We start from the raw sequence: 21,428 nt of genomic DNA on the forward strand, positions 1-21,428 counted from the left end.
TCACTCTGTCTCTGGGCGGCCGAATTCACAACCGTATGGGGGCCCAATTCAATGGATCCCGCACCAAAGCACATCGAAGTGGTACGCCTCCATCAAAACAACTTAAATTTCTCAACTTTCAACAATTCATAACATTTGAGGTTCCTTGGCATTAGATTACTTCCACATGACAAAATTTCTTTGAAGTGAGCACTTCAAGCTTATTGATAGAAAATATTTTTGGGTTGCCTTACCACAAGGTCAAACAAGGTCACCTAGACAAGTTAACCAAGTCCACATCGCATCACGGGGTTGGATAGGTGACTCGCATGCAAACCCTTGACTAGGCTTTGGGTCATGGGTCAAAAGACACTAGTATGACGCTATCTAGGGTGTTTTACAACCATTCTAGTAGGCAAAGTCTTAATTTGACCAAGTATTTGCAATGGCTTAGTTGGTCTTGTCAAAGTTCCTAAATAGGCATTTTTCAAAACATTTCTAACATGCAACTACATGCCATGATGCAACTAATATAAACATCCTAATGCAAGTGATTCTATCAACTAATATGACATATAAACTAAATGCAAGTCCTAAGTTCACATTGTTATACCGCATCAATCAAAATAAAGCCACATAGTCATTAACATAAAGAGGAAAAAGGAGATTGGAAAGATCATACCATGCGGTCTTCAATATCCTCATGTCTCGGATGTGGCGTAGTCAATCAATGTGAACAAGGATAGAACAAACACAATATATATAAGACAATATATACAAGACTATAAAAGGAAATAAACATGTTTTTGGGTTTTCAATTTTCAAATTTTTATGATTTTTGAAATTTTCAATTTTTTGGATTTTTGAATAAGAGTTAAATGTTAAAATTCCCATCCCCACACTAATATGGGCATTGTCCTCAATGGCCAAAATGATGGAAATTATGCAAAGATGATGCATGATTTCTACGCTAAATGCAATCTACACTAAGCTACACTACATGATGCATGGTTTTTGTTATGACGGAGAGGATAATTTAGATTACCTCCCGTTGTGTATGCATTAACTTCCCCAAACCGAGTGAGACACTATTGCTAATGTCCAAGGATGGGTGTAGTTCATGCACACACTATGCAATGCATGAAACTAATTTGTCATTTTGGATTTTGAAAATGGGAACAATAAAATGAGAACACTTCAATGGTACCGAGGTGTGAGTCCTCTATGGTGCTAGGACTACTCCAACAATGATCAAAATTAATGAAAATACAAGGTAACAAGACAAAAACTTCTTTTCATGAAACATTGAAAAATAAAGAGGAGAGATGAGAAAACTTCACTTGAACTTAGGTGGGTGCCTCTTGCCTGCTCCACCTAGTGATGAAGTAGTCTTCTAGACATCGGCATCATGTCCCTCTATATCGCTATCCCAAATATCCTTTGAAGCATCACTCAAACTTGGGTCCATGAATTCGTCTTCCTCACTCTCAAGCTTCACCGTGTCACCTCCACAAGAATCGCCACTCTCCTCCTCTTGGCGACCGTTCGCCCCTTCATTAGCCTTCTCCGAGTTGGGGAAGAGCAAATCCATTTGAGCCCATGAGGGGAAAGCTCCTTCCTCACTAATCCGTCCTTTTCGAACCATCTCATGGTATTGGGGGTAAAGAGCATAGTAAGTGTCCACGGAGGTCTCGTATTGACGGTAGTGTAAATCTTGCAAAATTCCCGTGACAAAGTCGTCACGGGGGAGGATGAAGGGATTTGGATGGTTATACGGTTGGTAGGGAAAGGGGTAGGGAGGCACTTTTATCTTCTCATTTTCGGTTTGTTGTTCTTGTTGTTGTGGTGGTGGATTTTGGGGTGGTGGTGCTTGCTTTGTTTGACTTGGGATGAGGTAAGAGGGCATTGGGGACAAGTTTCCTCTTCTAGGGGAGATCCGTGGTAGATCGGTCATTGGGAGATAAATCGGATCGCTTCCTTTTGTCAACCACTTTATCCGCTTAACGGCCCCCTCAAGGGTTATCCAATGGTGTTGGACGAGAAGGAGATCTTCATTAATTCTCGTGCTCCCCGTAAGTGGAGTGTACTCATTGTTCTCGTTGAACCTTGGGTTGAAGTGCTTTGCAAGTCTAGTTATGAGTCCTCCATTCACTATGTGCTTCATTCCATCATCGTCCCCATTTCTAAACTTTGCCCATTTCTCTAGCAAAACTAGAGGTGCATTGAAGTGATACCCATCTCTCCCTTGATTGTTGAGGTATGATTCCATAAACAAGGTCTAATTGGTTCACGATTGCCGGATCTCGGCGGGCAAAGAGAGTCCCCGAAAGAAATCGATATGTAAGCCTCAAGATCGGGTTTTGGATATGAAAAGCAAGACATTCCTTGGTAAGAATGAAATCCCGGCCTGTCATGGCCCTCCACAAAGGTACAACACTATACTTTTTGGGTTTCGATGTTCGGGTAGGCGAAACATCAAGTCCAAACACATTTGCGAATTCTACAAGGGTCATCATCCTAGAAACATTCTCCAACCTAAACTCTATGCATATCACTTTGTTCAAGGTTGTAATCTTCAAAAAGCTCAAGAATTCAAGCACAAGGGACTGATAGGTTGGTTCATACATGCGAAAAAGGGTTGAAAGACCAAAAACCTCAAAGAGAGCTTCCACTTGGTGAAAAATCCCAAGTTTTCTCAAGGTAGCATGACATAAAAATTTAGTGGGAAGAATATTCTTACTTAGAAGCCGGTGGAAGACTAATCTCTGCACATCATTGAGGAATTCCAAATTTGAGAAATCATCAAGCCTTGTGAGATCTACAATCTCTTCATGTTCCCTTCTAATGGTGTTGAGATGGGAGGTAGAAGAACTTCCCATCATCCTTGGTCTTCTTGCACTCCTAAAAGAGGATCTCCTTGGTGCCATTCTTGATTCTTTTGTTGGGTTCTTTTGATTTGTGAAAGGGTAAGGATGTTCCTTGTTGATTTAGTGTTGGAAACCCTAGGAAATTGGGGCTTTTTGATTTTGTGGGTAAAGAGAGTGATTTGGATATGTATGGGAGTCATAAGGAGGTGGGTTTTATAGTGCAACTGGAAGGAGTAGTGATGTGTCACTGTATGTGTGGTGGGGTGTATTTTAATTAGGGAAAAGTCGGGTCAAAACACCGTGAGAAGACGAGTGGATTCGAGCTGAAGACGCTCGGATTCGTGCTCCCCGGGACGGGCGGATTCTGAGCAATACGCCCGGATTCTGTCACAGCGAGAATTTCCAAAATTTGACGCTTCAGAGACGGGTGTCCCGAGCATGAGACGCTCGGATTCTTTTACGATGGGACGGGCGTCTTCTTATGAAGATGGACGGATTCTTCTACAGAGATTTTCTTTGAAATGCACAGGTAGAAAGACGGGCGTCTTTCTTCAAATCCGGCCGGATTCTATAAGACGGGCATTTTTCCTCGTTGGACGCTCGGATTCAACCTCAGTCCAAAAATCTTCAAATTTTCAGCGTAGCTGGACGGACGGTTTCTCCTCTAAACGCCCGGATTCCAGCAAGACGGCCGGATTCCAGGGAATTCGCACGGATTCAGGCTGCGAGTTTTGACTTCTTCTCCTCTCTTTGATGCGTCCCCACACTTGAGAATTTGTTCCTTCCTTCATTCAAAATTCATTAGTAACCCTCCCTTACTTACACTCATGAGAAGAGTTCATGCTTTTATTAAAACAAATGCAATAAATACAAGTTAGAGGGTTAGCATATTTACAAGTGGTGGTTTAGGGAGGACTCCACCAAACTCTCCCTTAGATGGTCCTTTCAAGGGGGAGGAGGCCCGAGGTAGGTAGCCTCGACCTCTCCAACAAACGCTCCTTCATAGTATGGCTTCAACCTTTGACCATTTACCTTGAACTTGCTTCCATCTTCCGCCTTGAGTTCGCAATCTCCATATTTTCCAACTTCGGTAGGGACCCATCCATCCAGAGTTCAATTTTCCCGGAAAGAGTCGGTAGCGGGAATTGAATAGAAGGACTTTGTCTCCCTTGTGCAAGGCCTTTTGTCTAATTCTATTATCATGAAGCAATTTTGTTCTTTCTTTGTAAATCTTTGCATTCTCATAGGATTGTAGTCGGAACTCCTCCAACTCTTGGATTTGAATCATCCTCCTTTGACCGCTCAACTTGAGGTCAAGATTAAGTGCTCGGATTGCCCAATAAGCTTTGTACTCCAATTCGATTGGCAAATGACATGCTTTTCCATAGACAAGCTTGTAGGGGGAGGCTCCTATGGGAGTCTTATAGGCCGTCCTATAAGCCCAAAGAGCATCATCAAGCTTTGTGCTCCAATCTTTCCGAGTCTTGTTCACAACTTTTTCAAGGATTTGCTTGATCTCTCTATTTGAAATTTCCACTTGACCGCTTGTTTGAGGATGATATCCCAAGCCGGTTCGATGTTTAACACCATATTTGGTCAAAAGGGATGCAAGCTTCTTCTCATGGAAATGCGTTCCTCCATCACTAATGATCGCTCTAGGAACTCCAAATCTTGGGAAAATTATCTTCTTGAAAAGCTTGGTGACCGTTTTTGCATCATCATTTGGGGTGGCAATTGCCTCCACCCACTTTGAGACATAATCTACGGCCACAAGGATGTACTTATTCCCATTGGATGTCACAAAGGGCCCTTGGTAGTCGATTCCCCAAACATCGAAGATCTCTACCTCTAGAATGCCCCTTTGTGGCATTTCGTTCCTCCAAGATATATTCCCCGTTCTTTGACAAGCATCGCAATGAATGATGAATTCTCTTGTATCTTGAAACATTGTAGGCCAATAGAAGCCCGATTGGAGGATTTTTGCAACGGTTCTCCTTGCTCCATGGTGCCCACCGTAGGGTGATGAATGACATCCTTCCAAGATTCCTTGGATTTCCCATTGAGGGATGCATCTCCGGTAGTGTAATACTGCGTTTAATATTCAATTTGGTGGGTGCCTTACATACTTTTGTATATGCGTTTCATAATTCATTTGCGTTGGTTGGTAGAGAGGGTTTCTTTTAATGAGGGTAGACTGTAACACCCCGATTTATAAAGGAGCCTCTAGCAAGACATTCCCTAATAAACCGGACTGTTACCATCTCGGTTTTCCGAGGTAGTGAATAACAAATTAAACTCCAAGGCAAATTACATAATTTCTTTAACTTAACCTTTTTACAAAACCTCATTTACATCAAATTACAAAGAACTAACATAAATAAAAGTGAAAGTCTTCTAAATGATGATCTAGCTACTAAGTCTTCTGATCCAATGTCTTGCTAGAGGCTCCTTTATAAATTGGGGTGTTATAGGTAGAGCCCATCACTACACTCCTTGTAGAGGTTTGGGTCATCCCAAAAGTACCTCTTCACTTCGAATAGGAATCTCTTCCTTTGGTTGTGGTTCAAATTTGGAGGGAGCACTTTTCCAACAATATAATTGGCATAATCGGCAAACCATGGAGTGATGTGCCTCTCAAGTTGTGTTTGAATAGCCATCAAAATATCGTCGGGAAATGAGTCATTGATCGGGGTTTCTCCATTTTCATCATGAAACCGGATCCTTGACAAGTGATCCGCCACTACATTCTCGGCTCCTTTCTTGTCTCTTATTTCCAAGTCAAATTCCTGAAGGAGCAAAATCCATCTCAACAATCTTGGTTTTGCCTCCTTCTTTATCAAGAGATGTCGGAGAGCACGGTGATCCGAAAATACAATCACCTTGGATCCAAGCAAGTAGGAACGGAATTTATCCAAAGCATAAACAATGGCAAGAAGCTCCTTTTCGGTTGTGTCGTAATTCACTTGAGAGGGGTCGAGGGTCTTGCTTATGTAATAGATGGCGTGAAGAGCTCTTCCTATCCGTTGGCCAAGAACCGCTCCAACGGCGTAGTTGCTAGCGTCACACATAATCTCGAAAGGTAACTCCCAATTCGGGGGTTGAATGATTGGTGCCGAGATTAATGCTTCTTTGATTCTATTAAAAGCTTCAACACACTCGTCAGTAAATTGGAATTGGGCATCTTTAAGCAAAAGTTGAGTGAGGGGTTTTGCTATTTTCGAAAAATCCTTTATGAAACGACGATAAAAACCCGCGTGACCGAGAAAACTTCTCACCCCTCTAACATTCACGGGAGGTGGGAGTTTCTCTATCACCTCAACTTTAGCTTTATCGACCTCGATGCCCTTTTCCGAAATCAAATGACCCAAAACAATTCCTTCATTTACCATGAAGTGACACTTTTCCCAATTTAAAACAAGACTAACATCTTCACACTTTTGCAACACAAGAGAAAGATTATGCAAACATGAGTCAAAGTCCTTTCCATAAACACTAAAATCATCCATAAAAACTTCCATTATAGTCTCTAAGTAATCGGAGAAGACACTCATCATGCATCTTTGGAAAGTGGCGGGGGCATCACATAATCCAAAAGGCATCCTCCTATATGAAAAAGTGCCATAAGGGCATGTGAAGGTGGTCTTATGTTGGTCATCCGGGTGTATAGGGATTTGGAAGAATCCCGAGTACCCGTCAAGGTAACAAAAGAATTTGTTGGAGGCTAACCTTTCAAGCATTTGGTCAATGAATGGTAAGGGGAAGTGATCTTTTCTTGTTGCGGAGTTTAATTTCCGATAGTCAATGCACATACGCCAACCGGTGATCATTCTTGTGGGTATTAATTCATTCTTTTCATTTGTCACTACCGTGGTACCTCCTTTCTTAGGTACCACTTGGACGGGGCTAACCCACAAAGAATCCGATATGGGATATATGATTCCCGCATCAAGTAACTTCATGACTCTCCTTTGACAACTTCTTGCATGTGGGGGTTTAATCTTCTTTGGGGTTGAATGGTAGGTCTATGGTCTTCCTCTAGATGAATTCTATGCATGCAAAAGTTGGGACTTATCCCCTTAAGGTCATCTAGACTATAACCTATAGCCTTCTCAGGTTGTTTCAACACATCAAGCAACTTTCCCAATTGGTCATCATCAAGTCTATCATTAACAATTACGGGTTTGGTCTTTGATTCATCAAGGTAAGCATATTTCAAATTTGGGGGAAGGGGTTTCAAAGTAGGAGTTTGTACCTTACTTTCCTCCTTTGGAGTTTCATTGAGAATTTGCTCCATCTCCATTAGACATTCCATTCTCATAGCATACTCAACTTCACTTTCATCAACCTCATCATATTCAAATTCCATGATGGGTTCCTCTTGCTCTTGAGCTTGTAAAATATCCTCTAGGATGGATTGCTCATCCTCTATGGGTTGACATGCTTCCACTAGAATATTATACACTAATTCGGATTGTGCACGAGTAAGTTCCTTGTTAGCTAGAGCGGCCTCAAAGAGATCCACCTCCAACTCCCAATACATGCTCTTAGCCTCACTTGCTTCCAAGGCTTCCAATGCTTGCATGGGATCCTTGAAGTAAGGGATACTCAAGTGGTCCTCTACAAAACAATCTATGAGATACATCTCGCAAAATATCAAACAACTTGAAAACGATTAGAGCAAACCTTGAGGAGTTTTATTTCCCCAAGGCGAAGAAAGACACAACTAATAACAATAAAAAGGAAATCTAAATCAAACAAACACCGTCCCCGGCAACGGCGCCATTTTTGATCGGGTCCGTTTCGTGTTCACAATTAAAGATGTGGTCGTTGGGTCACGGTCGAATCAAAACACAATTTATAACTTCACAAACAACTCTACAATTAGTAAAGAGGCAAGTAAAGGTCGGATCCCAAGGGACGGGTATTGAAATGAGATTTCTATTGCAACTAGTGGTGTCTAAGGGGTGTCACAAATTGGGTTGATGTAGAAGGTCACTAAACTAAAATAGCAATGAAAATAAACAAGCAAGATGAATTAAAGGGGGTGTAAACAATTGATTAAAAGCACTAGGGTGTCATGGGATCATAGGGGAATCATGGGATATGATCATACAAACATGTTCTCAAATTATAAGCAAGCAATTATTGTTGTGATGGATTGAGTTGGGTTATATCTTACAATCCTAGGAAAGTTTGGGTCCCGGAGCCGAATCGATTAGATTGTACAACACCTACAAGTCGACTTAATCTTCCCTACTCAACAACATGCATGGTTTAATGAGACTCGAGTTGGGTTATGTCTTACAAGTCTCATTGAAAAGATAGGTGATGGTGGTAAATGCAAGGATTCATAGGCTTAGCATTTCATCAAACATAACATGTGCAAGAGTTGAGATCAAAACAAGCAAGCAAATAAAACATGAAAGCATATTAATTTAAGCATGAATCATTCCCCATATTGGTTTCCCCTAATCACCCATTTAACCCTAGCTAAGGGACTACTCACTCATTATCATGTTGATCATGCTAGCAAGGTTGTCAATCATACCAACAATATGAAACATGATGAATAAATGAAAGTAATTAACAATAATTAAAAAGGGATTAAGAGATTATACCTACTAATGATTCCAATAATAAAGCAAAGATAAAAGAAGTACTTGAATGCTTGATTGAGAGGTTGTCAATCTCCCAATAATAACCCAAATAATCTTCAATTACCCAAAATAAAGGATGAACAAAAGAGAGATTAAGGAAATTAAACTTGTATTAGAACTTGATTAATTGTTGATTACAAAACTAAAGAGAGATTTGATTGATATTAACTACTCTAATTATTGATAAGAAGAACATGCTCCTTTAATTAGACTAATGGGGTATTTATAGTGGAAATTAGGGAGGATGCATTAGGGTTAAGTAAGGGCTAAACTAGTAATTACACTTTTTAGATTGAGCAAGGAGGAGCCGGTATTTTTCGAAGGAAGGGCTTCTTTCTTCGTAGCTTGGAGAAGAGGAAATCACGCGGTGCTGGAATCCGGGCGGAATAAGGTCGGGACGGGCGGATTCTGGTGATGGGGTCCGAGCGGATTCGAGGGAATCCGGGCGGATTGTGGAGGTGGAATCCGAGCGGATTAAAGCAAAGCCGCATGGATTGTGCAGCTGTGGGACAGCCGGATTGTGGACAATCCGCACGGATTGTCACTCAGCAAGACATCTTCTTCTTTTCTTCCCTTTTCTTCATAAATTCCTTGGGAATTTCCTTGGGGACTCAAGGATCCTTTCTCAACATTGCTCTTCTACTATAATATGTACAGAGGCCTTCTAATCTTGTCTCTCCTTGATGCTTGGTCATTGAATTCGATCAATTTAGTCTCGTTTTGCGATGAAAATGCAAGATTCTTACTCCTTTCCTACCAAGGGATCAAAATCTCAAACAATATGCAAAACAAAGGACTAAAGATAATAAATGACCCAAATATGCACTAAAAAGCATGGGAACAAGGCTAATTCGGGGGCTAAATATGCGCTAATTATGGTCACATCAGTACTCGACCTAGTGACCCCTGTTTTGGGTCATATGCTTATCTTTTGATATTCGTTGCATATTATGTTTAATTCAAAGGTATTATTTTGCTTCTTTATGCACCATTTTACATGTATGTTGATCCTGATGCGTAAGTTACCCAATCTTATGGTGTAGTGAGTGGCACCTGTGGTGAGTAAGAGTTCGGTGGGAGGACATGAGTTCTATGTGTTGTGATAGATAGTGGAAAAAGAAAAGGGAGATTGGTATGGCTTAATTGAGGCATAGAGCATGTTTTGTGAGACGGGATGAGTGATATGATTGTGTGTTGAGTGATGTAAGAGTAAGTGAATGTGGGCAAAGAGTGATGTAAGTTGAAGGAACGTGAGAGTGAAAAGATTGAAAGAAAGGATGTGGATAGTAGCAACCTGAGATGTATAACGAATTATGGAGGGAGATGGTTAGAAATAGTGTTGAGTAAGAATATATGTAATGAAAAGTCGTTTTAGAGGAATTGAGAAGAGTGGTATATAGTGAACTTAATGGAGACATGTCGCGACGTGGATTTGCAGATAGTGACTGAGTTTGGAAATTTGTGTTATCGAGAGACGAAACTAATGTGTGATTTCCTTGGGCAATTAACGGTATAAAAAGAATTTTGATTTCTAGAGATGTAAAAAGGGAGATGTAATTGTTTGAACATTAAACGTTGATTTTTTATGGACAAATTAGTGACAAGTGTGAGTGAGTGGAGTGATGAGAGGGGACCCATGGTAAGGAAGAGTGAGATAATATCGATAAGAAATAATGGGATTGGAATTTTGGAGCAATGAGAAGGTGATCGGAGCACTAAAGAGTTAGGAAGAAGTAATAAGGAGTTGAATGGTTAATTGCTTTAGTCGAGTGTAAAAAGAAAAGCATGAGGGGAGTAAAACTAAGAAAATGTTCACCGGAGTTACGTGATATAAAAGTAAGGAATCGTCAAGATGCATGATACTATCATGAGGAATTGAATTAATGATTATACAGGAGCTTCGGAACAACAAGATTAGTCTTGAGTTTTGAGGAATTAAGGAAAGTAAGAAGTTGGTAGAATATCTGCAGGATATGAGATTTGGGTGGAGAGTTAGATGATGATACAATTAAGGATAGTATTGGGAATAATGTTGAGGTAATTTTGTTGATGGATTTAATGGTCGTTATTGGGGATGATAACTAAAGATAGGGAAGAAACGGTGATGTTTAGAGATAAGTGTAGGAAGTTTGATGTACGACCGGTAGTTGTGTGGAGGTGTTGTCGCTAGTGGTTAAGGTTAATGATAAATAGGAAAGATGGCAATTCTAAAGAGGCTGATTTTGTAGAGATTGAATTGATAGGTATGGTTGTGCGGAAGTATAAGACATAGTCTTAGGAGGCGGTTTCTCATAGTGAGTGTTAGCTGTATAGTTATGTATGGCAGAAGGTGCTGGTTATGCGAATGGAAGAATGTGATGAGGGGCATGCGAGTTAAGCTCGGGCAACAGGTAACCTTTGTTGAGTGGTAACTTACGTGATCAGGATTGACTAGTTGGATGTGATTATGGGTCTATGATGTGTATAAATGTTTGTGTGAGGTTCTGACCTCACGAGACGCGGTATGGTGTGATAGTTATAAAGCTGTTATATGAATGTTTGTGATATATGTAGGGTACGACAATATAATGGAATGAGGCTAAAAAGGTAATAATTTGATTGATTTGGCATGGATAGTTATAATTTTATGTGTATTGATAACACATGCGTATTCCGTGAAATGGTAGAGATGATGTTCAGGAGGTGCTTATCTGTTTATCCATATAATATGTTGCGTTGTGATTTAATAAAGTGGATTTGAGTAAGTTTTTCTTGTCTGAGAAGTTATGCTGAGCCAGTGTTTATGGGTTTGTGTAAGTTGTGATGTCTATCGGTGTGGTTGTGGTGCCTCGGGTGGTGATCCGGGCACGGTACTTCGTGTTGTGATGCGGGTATTTTCGCACTGCGGTGCGGCTGTTGGTGACGGTGTTGTGATGTCGTCACCGGTTGTGGTGGAGTAGGCGGGATGATTATGATACGAGTTTTCGAAAGTGCATACCAGTTATACATAGATTGTTGTTTTGTTTGCTGTTGTTCCTTGTGAGTTTTGGTTGAACATATAGACTGTTGTTTTGTTTGTTGATGTTTCTTACCAGTTTCAGCTTGGGTGTGAGGGTAGAGTATGATATGGGAGAAAGTTGTGTATGTTTTGTTGTTGTCATGGTATAGTGATTTTCTGTTGATAGGGCACAGTTGTAAGAGGTTGTTACAACAATTTTGATCTTGTTTTAAGATGAGGCATCGGTAGTCATAGTCATGGTAAGTGATTCGTAGAACATGTGTGGTAATGATCTGAAAGCTGTAGGTGGTTCATAATCTTTTGTTGAGACAGTGAGTGTAGGGTGTTGGGAAATGATGTCATGTTGAGTTATGAATGAGTTGTGAGGTAATGAAAGAAAGGAACTTGAGGATCTAGTATGAGTGTACGTAACAACTGTGGATCGGGAGCTATGCTTTTGGCGATAAGAGTTTCATATAGTTATATAGAGAGGTGTGTCGTGTTGCGGTAAAGTGGAAGAGTTAGAGTGTCTGTTATGATCAGGATTTTGTGGTATTGGTTAGATGGAGTGCAGAATGAGTTGAGGAATGGGAACTGTTAAGTAAGAAATCCATAGATATAGGAATGGTGAGTGTTCAGATTAAAGGCGGCTATCTTTGACTTGTGGTGGTGATGAGGATAATGAGACGATATAGCTAGGATTTAGTATTAGTGAGTTACGAGGACGTAACAATTATCTTAAGAGGAGTAGGATGCGATAAAAGAGATTTCGATGGTTGTGCATATGGTGGTATATTCGCAGTAGGGTGTTGGTGTAGCATAAAGAAGGAAGTTGAATATTTTGTGGTTGATGTTGTAAAAGGCCATGGTCGAGCTTGTAGTAGTGTGATGTTTAGGAGTGGGAGAATATTTCAATAGTGTTGAATTTTGGATGATGATGTTATGAGTGTGAGTAAACTTCGAGGACGAAGTTCCTTTTAAGGGTGTTAGAATGTAACATTCCGTTTGATGTTTATGAGTGTCTTGATAGTGGATTTTCTAGTGGATAATAGGTTAGTGAAACGGAGCTAGCAACGATATCGTGAGCCATGTTGTGGAGGTAGGAATAGTTGGTGGAGTTGGTGTTGAGAGTTCATGTTTTATAGGTTGGGGTTTTGTTTTGAGTTCTTGGTTGCGTTGCTGTGTCTTGATCGATTCAGTATGTATGTTTTTATGTATGGGTTGAACTTCGGGACGAAGTTCTTTTTAAGGAGGGAAGACTGTAATACTACAGTTTTATGAGTGTCTGGGTACTCTATCGAGTAGGCCTTACTCTGTCGAGTAAGGGTGTGTTGCGTTTTAAAAATAGTTTCTGACCTGTTGGGTACTCGATCGAGTAACCTTGATACTCGATCGAGTAAGGGGGCACTCGATCGAGTACCTCAGCTACTCGATCGAGTAGCCGGTTTACGGGGGATGTTTTGTCGGGTTTTGTTAAATGATGCGAGATAAGTATAAAAGGTTGTCCGTCACTTTTATTAGTTTCTTTTATCTATTCTAAAACCTAAGTGAGGAGAAAAGGAGTTACGTAGTTTGTCTGTCATCGCATCATTAGCAAATCCCGGAGCTAGAGGTGTCGGATTTCATCGTTCTTTACACCGTTGTGATCCTTGTGTCGAGGGTAAGCTTTACATATAATTTTTATAGTGTTTCGTTAGAGTTGGTTAAACCCTAATTTTGGGATTGGGGGTTTTCTATGTTTTTGTTGATGTGGTAGTGATGATATGATTATGTGTATAGGAGAAGGGTTCGTAGAGGAAAGGTTTTGAGACAGCTGCTAGATCGTCTGATGTTTGTGTTGCATTCCAGGTAGGGTTTCCCTACTCAGTATTAGTTACATAATGTGTGGTGATTGTGCTGTAATTAGTGCTTATTGATTGGTTTCGTGATGGTTGTTGATTGATTGTTGTTGATGGATGTGATTGTTTGTCTCTGGTTCTCGAGATGAGTTCTCGGCTGAGTGGAGTCACTTGCGGGAGTGGCTTCACGCCCTAGTTTCGCCTTCCGTGGAACCCGCCACGGGAGGGGATGTGCACATTAATAGGTTAGGGTTATCGCTCGGTATGATGAGCGGGGCTTAGGTGGGAATGGCTGCGGTCCCCCACTGGCAGGGCTGGTCCAGTGGACAGTCGGTGACGGAGATTGATTGGAGTGGGTGTGATTGTGTGTGTGACCGTTTGAGCTGCTTGTCTACTGTGCTGTTGGTTATATAAATTGTATGATTAGTACTGACCCCGTTTAAATGTTTTAAAAACTGTGGTGATCCATTCGGGGGTTGTGAGCAGTTGTTTGACAGGTATATCTTGGATACGCGTGGGATCTAGCTGGGGATGGAGTCATCACATATCAGCGTCTTCCGCTGTGTTTGTCAAGACAGTTTCATTCAGTTGGTTTATATTTTGAGAACAGTTGTATTTTGCTTACAGTTGGTTTTGTTATGTAATCACTTAAACTATAATTACTTTTAAAGTACGTTTCTTTATTGTCTTATGATATTCATTGCCTCGGGTAACCGAGATGGTAGCATCCTTATACCTGAGTGGTCCTGGTAAGGCACTTGGAGTATGGGGGTGTTACATACTTGAAATGGTAAAAACCGATTACAAATATGAAAAATGGATTGAGGGAAATGACGAGAACAAACACAGTTGATCTCTGGTCTGAGCACCCCATTTAGGCGCGAGCCAGTTGGCGACCTAAGGGGCTTCTGCCTCAGACCAAAAATCAGTTTTGGCTCGTTTATTCCATGTTTTGGTTCATGTTATGCATGTTTTAGCATGTTAAAGGCATGAAACAAATGAAAACATAATGAGACCGACGTAAGTGTAACAACTTGTTTGATCGGAAAAAACTCGGTTTAAAACCGTTTTGGTAAGTAAAAAGAGTGTTTTAAAAGTTTAGCGATGGTGTAGTGATGTGACCATAATTAGCGCACATTTAGCCCCCGAATTAGCCTTGTTCCCATGCTTTTTAGTGCATATTTGGGTCATTTCTTATCTTTAGTTCTTTGTTTTGCATTTTCTTTGAGATTTTGATCCCTTGGTAGAAAAGGAGTAAGAATATTGCATTTTCATGGCAAAACGAGACTAAATTGATCGAATTCAATGACCAAGCATCAAGGAGAGACAAGATTAGAAGGCCTTTGTACATATTATAGTAGAAGAGCAATGTGGAGAAAAGATCCTTGAGTCCCCAAGGAAATCCCCAAGGAATTTATGAAGAAAAGGGAAGAAAAGAAGAAGATGTGTTGCTAAGTGACAATCCGAGCGGATTGTCACCAATCCGTCCGTCCCGCAGCTGCACAATCCGTGCGGCTTTGCTCTAATCCGCTCGGATTCCACCTCCACAATCCGACCGGATTCCCTTGAATCCACTCGGATTCCAACGCCAGATTCCGCCCGTCCCGACCTTATTCCGCCCGGATTCCAAAGACAAAGACGATTTCCTCTTCTCCAAGCTACGAAGAAAGAAGCCCTTCTCTCGAAAAATACCGGCTCCTCCTTGCTCAATCTAAAAAGTGTAATTACTAGTTTAGCCCTTAGTTAACTATAATGCATCCTCCCTAATTTCCACTATAAATACCCCATTAGTCTAATTAGAGGAGCATGTTCTTCTTATCAATAATTAGAGTAGTTAATATCAATCAAATCTCTCTTTAGTTTTGTAATCAACAATTAATCAAGTTCTAATACAAGTTTTATTTCCTTAATCTCTCTTTTGTTCATCCTTTATTTTGGGTAATTGAAGATTATTTGGGTTATTATTGGGAGATTGACAACCTCTCAATCAAGCATTCAAGTACTTCTTTTATCTTTGCTTTATTATTGGAATCATTAGTAGGTATAATCTCTTAATCCCTTTTCAATTATTGTAAATTACTTCCATTTATTCATCATGTTTCATATTGTTGGTATGATTGACAATCTTGCTAGCATGATCAACATGATAATGAGTGAGTAGTCTCTTAGCTAGGGTTAATGGGTGATTAGGGGAAACCAACATGGGGAATGATTCATGCTTAAATTAATATGCTTTAATGTTTTATTTGCTTGCTTGTTTTGATCTCCACTCATGCACATGTTATATTTGATGAAATGATAAGCCTATGAATCCTTGCATTTACTATCATCTTCTATCTTTTCAATGAGACTTGTAAGACATAACCCAACTCGAGTCTCATTAGACCATACATGTTGTTGAGTAGGGAAGATTAAGTCGACTTGTAGGTGTTGTACAATCTAATCGATTCGGCTCCGGGGCCCAAACTTTCCTAGGATTGTAAGATATAACCCAACTCAATCCATCACAACAATAATTGCTTGCTTATAATTTGAGAACATGTTTGTATGATCAATTCCCATGATTCCCCTATGATCCCATGACACCCTAGTGCCTTTAAACAATTGTTTACACCCCCTTTAATTCGTCTTGCTTATTTATTTTCATTGCTATTTTAGTTTAGTAACCTTCTACATCAACCCAATTTGTGACACCCCTAAGACATCACTAGTTTCAATAGAAATCTCATTTCAACTCCCGTCCCTTGGGATCCGACCTTTACTTGCCTCTTTACTAATTGTAGAGTTGTTTGTGAAGTTATAAATTGTGTTTTGATTTGACCGTGACCCAACGACCACATCTTTAATTGTGAACACGAAACGGACTCGCACCAAAAATGGCGCCGTTGCCGGGGACGGTGTTTGTTTGATTTAGATTTCTTTTTATTGTTATTAGTTGTGTCTTTCTTCGCCTTGGGGAAGTAAAACTCCTCAAGGTTTATTCTAATTGTTTTCGAGTTGTTTGATATTTTGCATGTCTAGAAGGTTACAAGGTGATTTGTTACCTTTTGACCGTGAAATCGAAAGAACCTTGACGAACAATAGGAGACTTGTTAGGAGGAATTTAAGAGGTATTAGTGAAGTTGTTCAACCCACTAGTGAGTTTGTCAATCCTTTCGCAATAGAAGGAGAAGAGAACCCATTACACAATACCCCACAAAATCCACCTACAATGCCTAAATTCTCGTCACACTCCGTACCCACCGAGGAGAATCTACCAAATGGTACTCCTACACCGCAACATCTAACCGGAAATTTTATTGCCAAGTCCGCTTTCATCCAATTAGTTGAGAGGAGCCAATTTGGGGGGATGCCTAGTGAAGACCCTCATTCTCATATGGAAACCTTTTGCGACTATTGTGATGCAATCTCTCAAACGGGCGTGACTCAAGACCAAATTAGATGGGTCTTATTTCCTTTTTCCTTAATCGGCACCGCGAAGCAATGGTTGAAGGGCCTTGATAAGGCCACCCTCGGAATAGATTCTTGGAAGAAGTTGGCTCTAGCTTTCTACAAAAAATTCTACCCACCGGAAAAGAGTAACATGCTAAGAGCTCAAATTACGGGTTTTAAGCAAAGGGATGAAGAATCTTTGTATGAAGCTTGGGAGCGTTTCAAGGGAATTTGTCGCTCATGTCCTCACCATGGACTTAGCGAGTGGTTCTTGGTACAACAATTTTGGAACGGTCTATATGAAGATTCAAGGAACATTCTCAACATTGGATCAAATGGAATGTTCACCGAAGTTGACGACAATCAAACTTGGAACAAAATTGAGGAAATGGCGGTCCATAACTCACAATATAGTAGACCTCACAAGGCTACTAGAGGAGGAAAGCATGAAGTGGACTCCGTTACTCAATTGGGTGCTCAACTTAGTGCTCACATTGACACAATCAATTTGAAGTTTTAAAAAGCTATGGCTAGACTCAATAGAAATCTCATCTCAATTCCCGCCCCTTGGGATCCGAACTTTACTTGCCTCTTTACTAATTGTAAAGTGTTTTTGAAGTTATAAATTGTGTTTTGGTCTAGGTGCTTCCAACGACAATTGTTCCGAAAAATAGAATATAGCTCCGAATACCGACCAAAAATGGCGCCGTTGCCGGGGACGGTGTTATCTTGATTTAGATTTTCTTATATTGTTATTAGTTGTGTCTTTCTTTGCCTTGAGGAAGTAAAACTCCTCAAGGTTTGTTCTAATTGTTTTCGAGTTGTTTGATATTTTGCATGTCTAGAAGGTCACAAGGTGATTTGTTACCTTTTGATCGTGAAATTGAAAGAACTTTGACAACCAATAGAAGACTTGCTAGGAGAAATTTGAGAGGTATTAGTGAGGTTGTAGATATTCAACCAACTATTGAGTTCATCAACCCTTTTGCAAGAGAAGGTGAGGAGAACCCAACACAAAATACAACACAAAATCAACCCACAATGCCTAAGTTTTCATCACATTCCGTACCCACCGAGGAGAACCTACCCAATGGTACTCCCACATCACAACATCTAACCGGAAATTTCATTGCCAAATCCGCATTTATCCAATTAGTCGAAAAGAGCCAATTTGGGGGGATGCCTAGTGAAGACCCTCATTCTCATATGGAGACCTTTTGTGACTATTGTGATGCAATTTCTTAAACCGGTGTAACTCAAGACCAAATTCGATAGGTCCTATTTCCTTTTTCTCTAATTGGCACCGCGAAACAATGGTTGAAGGGCCTTGATAAGGCCACTCTCGGAATTGATTCTTGGAAAAAGTTGGCTCTAGCTTTCTACAAAAAATTCTACCCACCGGAAAAGACTAACATGCTAAGAGCTCAAATTACGGGTTTTAAGCAAAGGGATGAAGAATCTTTGTATGAAGCTTGGGAGCGGTTCAAAGGAATTTGTCGCTCATGTCCTCACCATGGACTTAGCGAATGGTTTTTGGTACAACAATTTTGGAATGGTTTATATGAAGATTCTAGGAACATTCTCAATATGGGATCAAATGGAATGTTCACCGAAGTTGATGACAATCAAACATGGAACAAGATTGAGGAAATGGCGGTCCATAACTCACAATATAATAGACCTCGCAAGGCTACTAGAGGAGTAAAGCATGAAGTGGACTCCGTTACTCAATTGGGTGCTCAACTTAGTGCTCACATTGACACAATCAACTTGAAGTTTGAACAAGCTATGGCTAGACTTGAGGAAAACTCAAAATCATCAAAGCATCATGTTAATGCCATGACGGCATCCTCATCAATCCCAAGTGGGATATGTGAGAATTGTGGAACTTTGGGACATGACCAAGGTGAATGTAGGGGAACAAATGAACAAGTGAATGCTTTCCAAGCATACAAGAGTGGTACCCCTTATTCCAACTTTTACAATGAAAACACCAAATTTCATCCAAATCTTTCATACAAAAGCCAAAATGTTCAAAACCCTCAAACAACATACACTCCACCACCCATGAGAAACCAAAATCAAAGACCCTTTTACAATCAAAATCAAGGTTACCAAAATCAAAATCCATACAATCACCAAAATGACCAAGGTTTTGATGTCCAAAAAGCGGTCCTCCAAATGCAAAAGAATCAACAAGAATTTTTCACTCAAATGCAAAAAGATAGCCAAGCAAAGGAAACCACCATCAACAACATTCTAGCTCACACCAAGATGTTGGAAACACAATTGACTCAACTAGCATCTTCAAGCTCACAAAGACAAAAGGGGCAATTACCACCTCAAAGTAATCCCCCTAGACATGAAACGGTTTGTGCCATTCACTTGAGAAGTGGTACAAGGTATGAAGCACCGAAGACGCAAGTTGAGGATGAAGTTGTGGAAGCTAGTGAAAAGGAAGAAATTGTGCAAAGCTCCAAAGATGGAGAATCATCAAAAGAAGAAAGTTCAAAGAAAAATGAAGACAAGGCCAAGGAGAAGGAGCCCATTGTGATTAGACTTCCTTTTCCAAGTCGTCAAGCCAAGCCCAAATTTGATGATCAACTTGGAAAGTTCATGGAAATTGTGAAGAATTTGGAAGTCTCAATTCCTTTCACGGAATTAATCAATCACGTGCCGGCCTATGCGAAATACATGAAAGATATCCTTACAAAGAAGAAGTCGATCCGGAAGCTTGAGACTATCGCCTTCACTAAGGTGCGTAGTGCAATACTTCAAGGGAGTTCACCTCCAAAGTTAAAGGATCCGGGAAGCTTCTCAATACCGTGTACCATTGGCGACACGACGATCAACAAAGCCTTATGTGATCTAGGGGCTAGTGTGAGTGGCATGCCGTACTCGGTGAGTAAAAGGTTGGGGATGGGAGAGCTTAAATGCACCAATATCACACTCCAAATGGCCGATAGATCGACGAAGACACCATTAGGGATATGGGAAGATGTCCCCGTGCGAATTGGGAAGTTTTTCATCCCGGTGGACTTTGTCATTGTTCATATGGAGGAAGATTCCAACATTCAAATTATTCTAGGAAGACCTTTCCTACACACCGCGGGTGCGGTGATTGATGTGAAACATGGTGAGCTCACTCTAGAAGTGGGAGATGAAAGCATAACTTTTAATCTTGACAAGGCTATGAGAGCTCCTCGTTTGCATGAACCATGTTTCATGATTGATCATTATAGCCGAAAGGATGAGAGGAAGAAATCGGAACTCCAATGGAAGAAGAAAATTGAAGATGCTCCATTCAAAGAGCAAGTGAATTGTGACAAGGAGAGCTTGCAAAGCTCATCAAAATCAATCAAGGAAGAAGAGGATGGCCTCATTGGCCAAGAGAAGAAATTGGGAGAGTTGTCTCCATCTAAGCAAGAGATTTTCAATGATCAACTTAATGAAGTTTGTGGTCTTTGGGACGACGAATTTGAAGGGATTTTTAATCCCTACATTGGTAATGCCATCGATCAAGACCAACAACAAAGGCCAAGGTCTATTGGAGACCTCTACCATGATAATGAACAAGCTTTTGATTACTTCTTCAAGGTGTTGAGTAACATCAACAACACCTTGAACATGCCCCCTTGACATCTCATCATGAATGAGAGTTTGGTGGAGTCCTCCCTAAACCACCACTTGTAAATACTTCTAACCCCCTAACTTACATTTCAATTCTTGTATTGCATTTTTTTGTCATCTTTGGATTTTTATTTACTTTGATCAAGATAATTGTCATGTTTGAGAGAAGTGAGGGAGGGACTAACAATTTCAATTGATGTGTAGTGCTTTTAACTTAGTGTGGGGATGACAATTGCCTAGGCTATCCATGCCTAGTAGTGCCCCCACAATGACGAACACAAGACTTGAAGAAAGAATAGAAGAATGATAAGGGAAAAGCATTGTGCACGGATGTAACTGAATCCGAGTACACAGGGGAAGAATCCGAGCGGATTCCACAGAATCCGCCCGTCTTCAGCAATCCGAGCGTACTGCAGAAAAGACGCTCGTCCTAAACTGAGCTGAATTTTGAAAATTTCTTGACTGTGACTGAATCCGGGCGTCCTGAGCAGCAATCCGCCCGTCTTGAAGAATCCGCCCGTCTTGAAACAAAGACGCCCGTCTTTGCAAAATGAGGAAAACAAGAAAAATTTCTGGATCAAATCCGTCCGTCTTGACCGAATCCGCCCGTCCCGTGTCAAGCAAATCCGAGCGTCTTCCACCGAATCCGCCCGTCTTTAGGCGAGTTTTGTAAAGCCCAGAAAGAGCAGAATCCGCACGGATTAGGCAGAATTCGCACGGATTACTCCTGCAGATTCGAAAATTTCGGTCTCTTTAAAACCCCTCCCACCTTCATTCATTCATTCATTCATTCATAAACACTACCCACAACATCAAAACCCTCATCCTCTCCATCACAAAAACAAAAACCCTCAACAACATTCACCAAAAACAAATCAAATCATCCTTCTAACAACAAATCAATCACTCCTTCTTCAATAAAAATCAAAACCAAGCACAAAATCTTCAATCTTTGAGTCGATTTTTGATTTCATAAAGGCAAAGCCTTTCACCTTTAAATCGATTTGGGTATACTACAAATTGAAGATTTTTCATTCTTTTCTTGATT

At 40.6% G+C, this 21,428-nt stretch overlaps 2 non-coding genes across 2 annotated transcripts; both read right to left on the reverse strand.

Moving 5' to 3' along the window:
• Nucleotides 1-16,901: 16,901 nt before the first annotated feature.
• LOC141616266 (small nucleolar RNA R71) lies at nucleotides 16,902-17,008 on the reverse strand. The gene has a single exon (XR_012530621.1). It is a non-coding gene; the product is annotated as a small nucleolar RNA R71 (small nucleolar RNA).
• A 1,155-nt stretch (nucleotides 17,009-18,163) lies between these two features.
• LOC141616499 (small nucleolar RNA R71) lies at nucleotides 18,164-18,270 on the reverse strand. Its single transcript, XR_012530845.1, has one exon. It is a non-coding gene; the product is annotated as a small nucleolar RNA R71 (small nucleolar RNA).
• Nucleotides 18,271-21,428: the final 3,158 nt, after the last annotated feature.

Source organism: Silene latifolia, chromosome 11 (genome assembly GCF_048544455.1).
Source record: "Silene latifolia isolate original U9 population chromosome 11, ASM4854445v1, whole genome shotgun sequence".
Classification (NCBI taxonomy): Eukaryota; Viridiplantae; Streptophyta; class Magnoliopsida; order Caryophyllales; family Caryophyllaceae; genus Silene; species Silene latifolia.